Source organism: Oncorhynchus nerka, linkage group LG16 (genome assembly GCF_034236695.1).
Source record: "Oncorhynchus nerka isolate Pitt River linkage group LG16, Oner_Uvic_2.0, whole genome shotgun sequence".
NCBI classification, from domain to species: Eukaryota; Metazoa; Chordata; class Actinopteri; order Salmoniformes; family Salmonidae; genus Oncorhynchus; species Oncorhynchus nerka.
Window position 1 is genome coordinate 7,540,607 of NC_088411.1, and position 11,127 is coordinate 7,551,733.

Genomic DNA, 11,127 nt, shown 5'->3' on the forward strand with positions numbered 1-11,127 from the left:
TATGATATTTATGAAATGGGGTTTCTATGGGAGAGGGAGAAGAAGAATTCGCTGATGAGCTAATCTAAATACTTATCCAACCAATCTAAAAACGGTCTCTGGTGAAGGAACATTTTCTAGTGAGATTAATTAAACATATTTTTTTGATGAACATAATTGATGAAAACATTAAAGAAGGCAATACAACAGTTTACATTTCAAGATAATAATTGATGAACAAAGCATTTAAAAGTGAATCTGAGAGTTAGGCAGAGAACATATGCTTGACTAAGTCCAAAACTCAAATATAATATACTATACTTAGAAAGGTGGGAGAAAGATAGAAAGGGGAGAGTGACAAAGTGAAGGGGACAGAGAGAGAAAGAAGGAGATAAGAGTTGTATAGTTACCACTAGTGCTGGGGGATAGGACTACATCCATCATCAATGGCGACTTATGTGACAATGTCAAAAACAATGTTTTGTTAAATTTGAGGTCGACTTGAGAAATTCTGTTTTCAAAAACTTTTTACAATCACAGGATAATGATGTTAATAATCCATACATATGTGTTCTGCAAAGTCCTAATACTCAGCAATACTCCAAATACTCGGCACACCCCTATCAAAGACATACTGGGGAAGATTGTGCTAACAAGGCAAGTTTTTTTAGAACAGGTGCACACAAACTGGAGGTCAGAGCAAATCCTAATATTAAAATACTGTATTGATGTAATAAAATAAAAAAATCTAATATACAAAAAACTAAGTTTCTGTCCATCACAAAGGAAAGTTTGAATACATTGTTGATAACTACTACAGTACTGTACAAAGAGCACATTTTGACCACAGCTTCTAAAGTCCCAAAATCATGTGGAACTGGCTTATTTTTTTATGTATTTCATTCGAGTTATTGTTTTATGATGTTTTACAGTTGGAACTGGCAGAGGGTGTTAAACTCCAGGCAAACACTATCAATCGACTGAGCAAAGAACCATCAAAGTGCATTTCTGTTTAAAACTACTAAAATAGTGGTTTCGTCAGATAGCATAGGCAGCAGCTCTATAGAGATGAGACGATGACTTGGAATTAAATAATAGTCATCAGATTAAACAAATTAATGTAATTTACACAACAACAAATATTTTATTAAAGTAAAGTAATGTGAATAATAATGGTTAATAATTAATAAGCAGCAATGGGCAGTCACTACCATCGTAGTTCCATCGTGGAACTTTTATTAATTGTTTTATTCTGTGTTACAGCATTCAATCCTCATAATGCAGTGTACTTTGTTTTCTTTTAAAGCTAAATCAGTGATTATTTTTTAATAATCGAACCAAAACAAACCTCAATAAGTATTAATTGCTCATCACTAATGTTTATTAAAGTTGTTCTTTATAATGTTGAAATAAACACGTCTCCTACACCCCATATTACACAATTACAAACTGAAAATCTTTGTGTGTACATTGTACAGTTAATTGGCTAGAGAGAGACTCTAAATACATTTGTACATATCCACTGTATATGGTCATGGCTAGAAGGGATCCATCTTTTGTCAAATTAACGTCATAAGTAGCTTTTTTTTTGCATTTGAACTCATCTTAACCTGCTAAGTTAAAGGAACGACTCCAAAAAAGAGGGAAACGAGGCGGTGTTCTGGTCAGACTCCGAAAAAGGGCACATCGCGCACCACTCCCCAGCATTCTTCTTGCCAATGTCCAGTCTCTTGACAACAAGGTTGACGAAATCCGAGCAAGGGTAGCATTCCAGAGGGACATCAGAGACTGCAACGTTCTCTGCTTCACGGAAACATGGCTTACTGGGAAGACGCTATCCGAGGCGGTGCAGCCAACGGGTTTCTCCACGCATCGCGCCGACAGAAACAAACATCTTTCTGGTAAGAAGAGTGGCGGGGGCGTATGCCTCATGACTAACGAGACATGGTGTGATGAAGGAAACATACAGGAACTCAAATCCTTCTGTTCACCTGATTTAGAATTCCTCACAATCAAATGTAGACCGCATTATCTTCCAAGAGAATTCTCCTCGATTATAATCACAGCCGTATATATCCCCCCCCAAGCAGACACGTCGATGGCTCTGAACGAACTTTATTTAACTCTTTGCAAACTGGAAACCATTTATCCGGAGGCTGCATTCATTGTAGCTGGGGATTTTAACAAAGCTAATCTGAAAACAAGACTCCCTAAATTTTACCAGCATATCGATTGCGCAACCAGGGGTGGTAAAACCTTGGATCATTGTTACTCTAACTTCCGCGACGCATATAAGGCCCTGCCCCGCCCCCTTTCGGAAAAGCTGACCACGACTCCATTTTGCTGATCCCTGCCTACAGGCAGAAACTAAAACAAGAGGCTCCCACGCTGAGGTCTGTCCAACGCTGGTCAGACCAAGCTGACTCCACACTCCAAGACTGCTTCCATCACGTGGACTGGGACATGTTTCGTATTGCGTCAGATGGAAATATTGACGAATACGCTGATTCGGTGTGCGAGTTCATTAGAACGTGCGTCGAAGATGTCGTTCCCATAGCAACGATAAAAACATTCCCAAACCAGAAACCTTGGATTGATGGCAGCATTCGCGTGAAACTGAAAGCGCGAACCACTGCTTTTAATCAGGGCAAGGTGTCTGGTAATATGTCCGAATATAAACAATGCAGCTATTCCCTCCGCAAGGCTATTAAACAAGCTAAGCGTCAGTACAGAGACAAAGTGGAATCTCAATTCAATGGCTCAGACACAAGAGGCATGTGGCAGGGTCTACAGTCAATCACGGACTACAAGAAGAAACCCAGCCCAGTCACGGACCAGGATGTCTTGCTCCCAGGCAGACTAAATCACTTTTTGCCCGCTTTGAGGACAATACAGTGCCACTGACACGGCCTGCAACGAAAACATGCGGTCTCTCCTTCACTGCAGCCGAGGTGAGTAAGACATTTAAACGTGTTAACCCTCGCAAGGCTGCAGGCCCAGACGGCATCCCCAGCCGCGCCCTCAGAGCATGCGCAGACCAGCTGGCCGGTGTGTTTACGGACATATTCAATCAATCCCTATACCAGTCTGCTGTTCCCACATGCTTCAAGAGGGCCACCATTGTTCCTGTTCCCAAGAAAGCTAAGGTAACTGAGCTAAACGACTACCGCCCGTAGCACTCACTTCCGTCATCATGAAGTGCTTTGAGAGACTAGTCAAGGACCATATCACCTCCACCCTACCTGACACCCTAGACCCACTCCAATTTGCTTACCGCCCAAATAGGTCCACAGACGATGCAATCTCAACCACACTGCCCTAACCCACCTGGACAAGAGGAATACCTATGTGAGAATGCTGTTCATCGACTACAGCTCGGCATTCAATACCATAGTACCCTCCAAGCTCGTCATCAAGCTCGAGACCCTGGGTCTCGACCCCGCCCTGTGCAATTGGGTACTGGACTTCCTGACAGGCCGCCCCCAGGTGGTGAGGGTAGGCAACAACATCTCCACCCCGCTGATCCTCAACACTGGGGCCCCACAAGGGTGCGTTCTGAGCCCTCTCCTGTACTCCCTGTTCACCCACGACTGCGTGGCCACGCACGCCTCCAACTCAATCATCAAGTTTGCGGACGACACAACAGTGGTAGGCTTGATTACCAACAACGACGAGACGGCCTACAGGGAGGAGGTGAGGGCCCTCGGAGTGTGGTGTCAGGAAAATAACCTCACACTCAACGTCAACAAAACTAAGGAGATGATTGTGGACTTCAGGAAACAGCAGAGGGAACACCCCCCTATCCACATCGATGGAACAGTAGTGGAGAGGGTAGCAAGTTTTAAGTTCCTCGGCATACACATCACAGACAAACTGAATTGGTCCACTCACACTGACAGCGTCGTGAAGAAGGCGCAGCAGCGCCTCAACCTCAGGAGGCTGAAGAAATTCGGCTTGTCACCAAAAGCACTCACAAACTTCTACAGATGCACAATCGAGAGCATCCTGGCGGGCTGTATCACCGCCTGGTACGGCAACTGCTCCGCCCTCAACCGTAAGGCTCTCCAGAGGGTAGTGAGGTCTGCACAACGCATCACCGGGGGCAAACTACCTGCCCTCCAGGACACCTACACCACCCGATGTTACAGGAAGGCCATAAAGATCATCAAGGACATCAACCACCGAACCACTGCCTGTTCACCCCGCTATCATCCAGAAGGCGAGGTCAGTACAGGTGCATCAAAGCTGGGACCGAGAGACTGAAAAACAGCTTCTATCTCAAGGCCATCAGACTGTTAAACAGCAATCACTAACATTGAGTGGCTGCTGCCAACACACTGTCATTGACACTGACCCAACTCCAGCCACTTTAATAATGGGAATTGATGGGAAATGATGTAAATATATCACTAGCCACTTTAAACAATGCTACCTTATATAATGTTACTTACCCTACATTATTCATCTCATATGCATATGTATATACTGTACTCTAGATCATCGACTGCATTCTTATGTCACTAGCCACTTTAACTATGCCACTTTGTTTACATACTCATCTCATATGTATATACTGTACTCGATACCATCTACTGTATGCTGCTCTGTACCATCACTCATTCATATATCCTTTGTACATATTCCTTATCCCCTTACACTGTGTATAAGACAGTAGTTTTGGAATTGTTAGTTAGATTACTTGTTGGTTATCACTGCATTGTCGGAACTAGAAGCACAAGCATTTCGCTACACTCGCATTAACATCTGCTAACCATGTGTATGTGACAAATAAAATTTGATTTGATTTGATTTGATACAAAAACTTCTTCCTTGGTGGGTGAACCAATGAAAACGCCACCTGCTGGAGGGAGACAGATTTTCGGCTGAGCCTTTTTTTTAAATGTATTTTTTGACAACAAATATCAACAAACAAAAGAGGAATAGTCACATGCAAACAAGCATACATACAAATGATTTACATTGCCAGGACTCCTCAACAAGCTAATCATAATCATTAATAATACAACAAGTTTTAATTGCCTTTTTGTTTTTCATTTTAGTTAGTGGTGCTATATTGTTTAAATTCATTTATAAAGTGAAAAAAGTTAGGTTTTGAGTTAGACCATTTGCAAATATGAAATTTACCTAGTACTATTAGAAGTTAAATTAAATATTCTACATCTTTATCTGTCAGAATTTCAGAAATAAATCATTATATCAAAACCATTAAATAGTACAACCAGTCCTATTTTTTCCTTCCTTCCTTCCTTTACCTTGTTACTGATACAATATTTGTGAGCAATTTTCCATGCTTTCCCTCATTGTATATCACCATAGTTTTCTGACCAAAATAATCTTGCAGAGGGAATTGTAGTATCACAAACAATATTCCTAATCTGTTTATTACTACATTTATCTTTGATGTTAATATTGCCAATTAATATATTTTCATGTACATCGTAGTTACTTACATCAACCACAGAGGAATTTAAAAGAGATATTCTTTCGGTGTTATTGGAATATTAAACTTATCAAGATTTCCCCATATGAGAGTAGATACAGTGCCTTGCGAAAGTGTTCGGCCCCCTTGAACTTTGCGACCTTTTGCCACATTTCAGGCTTCAAACATAAAGATATAAAACTATAAAACAGTATCTCGGACCTGCCTGGTGTGTTCCTTGTTCTTCATGATGCTCTCTGCGCTTTTAACTGACCTCTAAGACTATCACAGTGCAGGTGCATTTATACGGAGACTTGATTACACACAGGTGGATTGTATTTATCATCATTAGTCATTTAGGTCAACATTGGATCATTCAGAGATCCTCACTGAACTTCTGGAGAGTTTGCTGCACTGAAATTAAAGGGGCTGAATAATTTTGCACGCCCAATTCTTCAGTTTTTGATTTGTTAAAAAAGTTTGAAATATCCAATAAATGTCGTTCCACTTCATGATTGTGTCCCACTTGTTGTTGATTCTTCACAAAAAAATACAGTTTTATATCTTTATGTTTGAAGCCTGAAATGTGGCAAAAGGTCGCAAAGTTCAAGGGGGCCGAATACTTTCGCAAGGCACTGTATACATCCTCATTCAGTAACTGACCAAACAAAATATTTTGTTCTCAAACCAGTTATGAAAAAAAGAGAGACTTATGTTTAAATCATAAATCTTTGTTGTTCCAGACTAACATCCAAGCTAAAATTGCCTGCTTATGGAATTTTGCCAACTTGACTGGGATTTTATCCACATCAAAATTACATCGAAGCAAAAATTCTAAACCACCAACAGTCAAATAAATACTTAGAGAAGACATTCCAAATACTGTTCTGGTTCTTAACATACTTCAGAATCCAATTTATTTTAAAAGTATTATTTAGAGTATTGAAATCTAAAACCTCAAGACCTCCTTGTTCTTGGGTATTAGTGAGAATATATTTTCGTAGATAGTGAGGCTTGTTCCTCCAAATAAAATTATAAATAATCTTATCTAAATCCTTTACAATTTTAGGGGATAATTCAAGTGATAACGAGATATAAACTGATCTGGATAACCCTTCAGCTTTGGATAATAAAACCTGACCGTATAACGAAATATCTCTCATCAACCAGAGGTTCAATTTCTTCTTTGTTTTCTCAATGGAGTTAAAGTTCAATTCACTCCTTTGTCTTTCATCCTTGCATATAACAATTCCAAGATAAGTAACCTTATCTTTAATTGGGATACCATATACTTCCTGTAAAACACAATCCTTGTGTGGAAATAAGACTGACTTATTGATATTAATTTTCAAACCCGAAACTAAGGAAAAGTCTTCAATACAGGAAACTGCTTTAGAAACCTCATTCCTGTCTCTTAAAAATATGGTGGTATCGTCAGCCAGTTGACATAGTTTAAATTCATTGCCAAGTGCTGAAACAGCTTGAAAATATCCTTTATTGATATGTAGAGCCCTAATTTCAGTAACCAATAAAAAAAAAGGGCAGCCCTGCCTAATGCCACGGCCAATATCAAATCTTTGGGATGTCCCGTGAGCTAGTTTTACAGAGCTAGTACAACCACTATATAAAGTTTGGACTGCTTTCAGAAAATAGTCTCCAAACCCCCAAAAACGTATTGCTTTGAACATAAACTCATGTTCTACAGTGTCAAAAGCTTTATAAAAATCAACAAACATAAGAAAACTATCATCAAGGATGAGGCCATTATAGTCAATCATATCTAAGATAAACCTGATGTTATTACGAATGCGTCGACCATGCATAAAACCAGATTGTTCTTCATCAATTATATGATGCAAGCCTTGTTTCACCTTCTTAGCAAATACAAGGGCAAATAATTTCCCATCATTATTCAACAGGCTAATGGGTCTCCAGTTGTCTATATAAAGAGTATCCTTATTAGGTTTGGGAATCAAAGTAATTACACCTTGCTTTAAGGAAGCCGGTAACTCCCCTTTTTCTATTGATTCTTGAAACATAGCAAGAATGAAAGGAATCAATTTATCATTGAATGCTTTATAAAACTCGCTTATTAAACCATTATTTCCAGGGGACCTATTTTCCTCAAAGCTACAGTCTTATCTCAATTTCAGATAACTCATCATCACAAAAATGCCTGAAATCATTATCTATCTTCTTAGCAATGTTGGCTACATTGTCTAAGAAAATATCCATATTGGAAGTTGGCTGGGCTGATGTATACAGATTCTGATCAAACTGGGCAACATGCTGAGAGATATATTTAGGATTTTCATTGGGAGTATTATTAATCATTAATTTAAATATGGAAGTCTTTTCGCCTGCCTTTTTTTTCTAAATTAAAGAAATATTTTGTATTTTTCTCTCCCTCTTCCATCCATTTTCGTCTTGATCCTACAAACGCTCCCCGGGCCTTTTCCTCGTAGATACAGTCTAACTTTATTTGCAATGATGATAGCTCCAGTAATCCCTGATTAGTTAGTTCAGTTTTTTTAGTATAATCCATTTTTCCCTTTATGATGTTATTCTTTCTCTCTCTTGGCACAAGCAATTTCTTACCCCATTGAAATAGCCAAAAGCCTTGATCAAATTTCATTAGGTCCCAGTAACTTCCAAAAGTATTCAAAACACAGGCACAATTCCAGTATTTATCAATAATTCCTGCTACTTCCTTCTTAAATACTTAATTCTCTAGTAAAGTCTTGTTCATTTTCCAGCAACCTTAAGTACCATTTTTTTCTTGACAAACCATGGATATTTATCGTTATTGATATCCCTTTGTGGTCTGTTAAAATCGATGTTTCAATCCTGTCAGCCATATCTTCAGAAAACAATATGTGATTGTATAGATACATCTTTGGTACTCCATGTAAACATAATCTTATCTGGGTTCTTATGTCTTCATATATCTAGAACACCTAACCTTAGACTTATATTCCTTATCTCACAAACATAATTCCTATCCTTAGAGGCCATCTATCTAGATTATCATGTAATACTGTATTAAAATCTCCACCCAATATTACTTTGGCCAATGGAAATTTAGACATAATTTTACTTATTTTCCTCTCAATGTCTCAAAATAAAATACCGTTACTTGACTTGTTATTGGAAGCATAAGTATTTACAACAATGAATTGAATGTGGTTGACATCTACCAATAGATTAACCAATCTCCCTGTATTATCTGCTTCATGACTCAATATATGACCCTTAAAGTTGCCTTTTAAAATAGCGACACCTGCTGACCGATTAGTACCAAATGAAAACCAAATATCATTCCCCCATTGACACTTCCAAAACGCAGTATCTGTGGAACAGGCATGAGTTTCTTTAATTAAATAAAAGTTGGCACTCTTACCCTTACAGTAGAAAAATAAAGATTTCCTTTTCAAAATATTACGGATTCCCCTGGCATTAATAGAAAAAACAGAACTGGACATTTACTATCACAGTGAATATATGAGGAATATTAAACTTGTATACATTCACATGAATCGAGTTCTCACAAAAAGAAAAATTCTTACTAGTTGCAAATAAAAACAGTCCTTTGCACCACGCAAGTGGTTTACCTAAACTATATATATATATATTTTTATACAATTGCAAATAACATTGTTCCATGGATTGGTAAATCAAATAGCCATCAAGCCAACATTAAATGTCAGTGTGAATTTCCCTGTCATAAAATAATAATAAATATATATATATAATATATATATATATATATATAAAAGGCTCACACAATACTCTTTCCTCAAGAAATATGTTTTATCAGATGCAAATAAAACTCAGTCCTGCACAACTCACTTGATAAATCCAGCAGTCAACAAACTAGGCGTCAGCGTGAAATCCCTTCCATTAACAAAAGCCTTGGCTCCCGCAAAGTATGCACTTTTCCCTTCCTTCCTTGCTCTCTCAATCGTCGGCCACAGAAAATTCCAAGCTTCTTTGTCAAATGCTGTCAGATCCTCCTTGAACCTCTGGTTGTTCTTTTTAAATAATAATTTTCTTTGTACTTTTCCATGTCATATCCCTCGCTGTCCTGGAGATGAATCTCATGTTCACTGGTCGTGGTGGCTGGTTGTTTTCCCCCATCTCTCAGCCTACCCAGGCGGTGCACTAGATCCAGAGAACCTGCAACAACATTTAGCTTCTCCTCCGGGACTATTGCCCTGCAAATATCCTTCAATCTTGCTTTGATGTTCTTGTCAGATTTTTCTGCTAATCCATAAATTCGAAGACTCCATCTCCGACTATACCGGTCATTCTCGTTTACCTTTGACTCCATTTCAGTGAGTTTCTTCTCCTGCTTTGCAACCTGAATTTTCAATGTCGCGTTCTGCTGCTTCAGAGTTTTTACTTCCTCAACACTGAAATCAGTCGCTATCTTCAGGTTAACGATGCTGATACTGTTCTTTTACACCAAATTCATGATGTCATCTGCGCTCTCTTTGATTTTAGCCGTGAGGATGCGGACGATGTTGTCCTGTAGCTGGCTCATTGATGGTTCATTTCTCAGCTACTTTGGAAGTTGCCACTTGGTTGGGGTATTCGGGTATGAATCACATTCACCCCCCTTTTTTACACTGCAAGCATATGAGTGAGTTTCAACAATGCCTCTTTTCTCCTTGGAAGGTTCAACATCCATTATCTCAGCAACAGTTTGGTCATGTCCTGATTACATGCTACTAGCTATGAAGACGTTAGTAGGCTATGAAGACGTTAGCAGGCTAACTTAACTACACACGCTGAAACTTTTTGATAGCTAGCTTGTTCGTTGGAAATTGTCAAAAATATAATTCAATGGTTTGATTAATTACAAAATTATTCAAAATATCTACATTGTATATATCTATATATCTACATTGTATGGTTAGATTTTATTGTGAAAAACCAAACAAGTTGCAACTGCAGTCTAAAACTATAAACTTTGTGAGAAAACCCTAAAATTGTTCCTCACCCACTCATGCCGCCATCTTGAGCCCCCCGCTGAGTTGGGCCTCTCTCACTGCAGTCAAAACATCATGACACCCCAATCACATGATCTAGGACTCATTGCATCTTTAAGTGCTAAAATGTCACATTTTGCAATACAGCTTTTGTGAATTGGAAAATGAGACTATAGAGCATTTATTTTGAGATTGTTTACATAGCGAAATATTTTGGACAGATATGAAAATATATATTTGTGATAAAATGGGTAAACCTGTAAGCAATACCACATTTGATGTTCCTTTTTATTTTACATAGACACAGTGACTGCCAATAGTGTAAATTTACTAATTTCATTGCGAAGTTCATGGGTAAACAACTATTTTCAATATTTTTATAATCGATGTACAACATTATATAACATCCCAAAAATATATAAATACCAAATTATCAAAGAAGTGTCTACAGTGTTTGTAAAAATGTAACTTGTCAAAAGCATAACTTTTTTTTGTGTCTCTGAATTTATTAATGATTTATTTTATGTATTTTTTGTTATTTGTGATATCTGTATATTGTTTTGTACAATGTTCGCGTAATGCAATAAAAAATTCAACTGATCACATTTTTGTGAAGTTCATGCAATCGACAAATAGGCGCACGTCGGCAATAGTACTGTTTGTCCCTCTTGATGCGCCCGTAGCCTGTTTACACTTCCTCAAAATAGTCTGAATTCA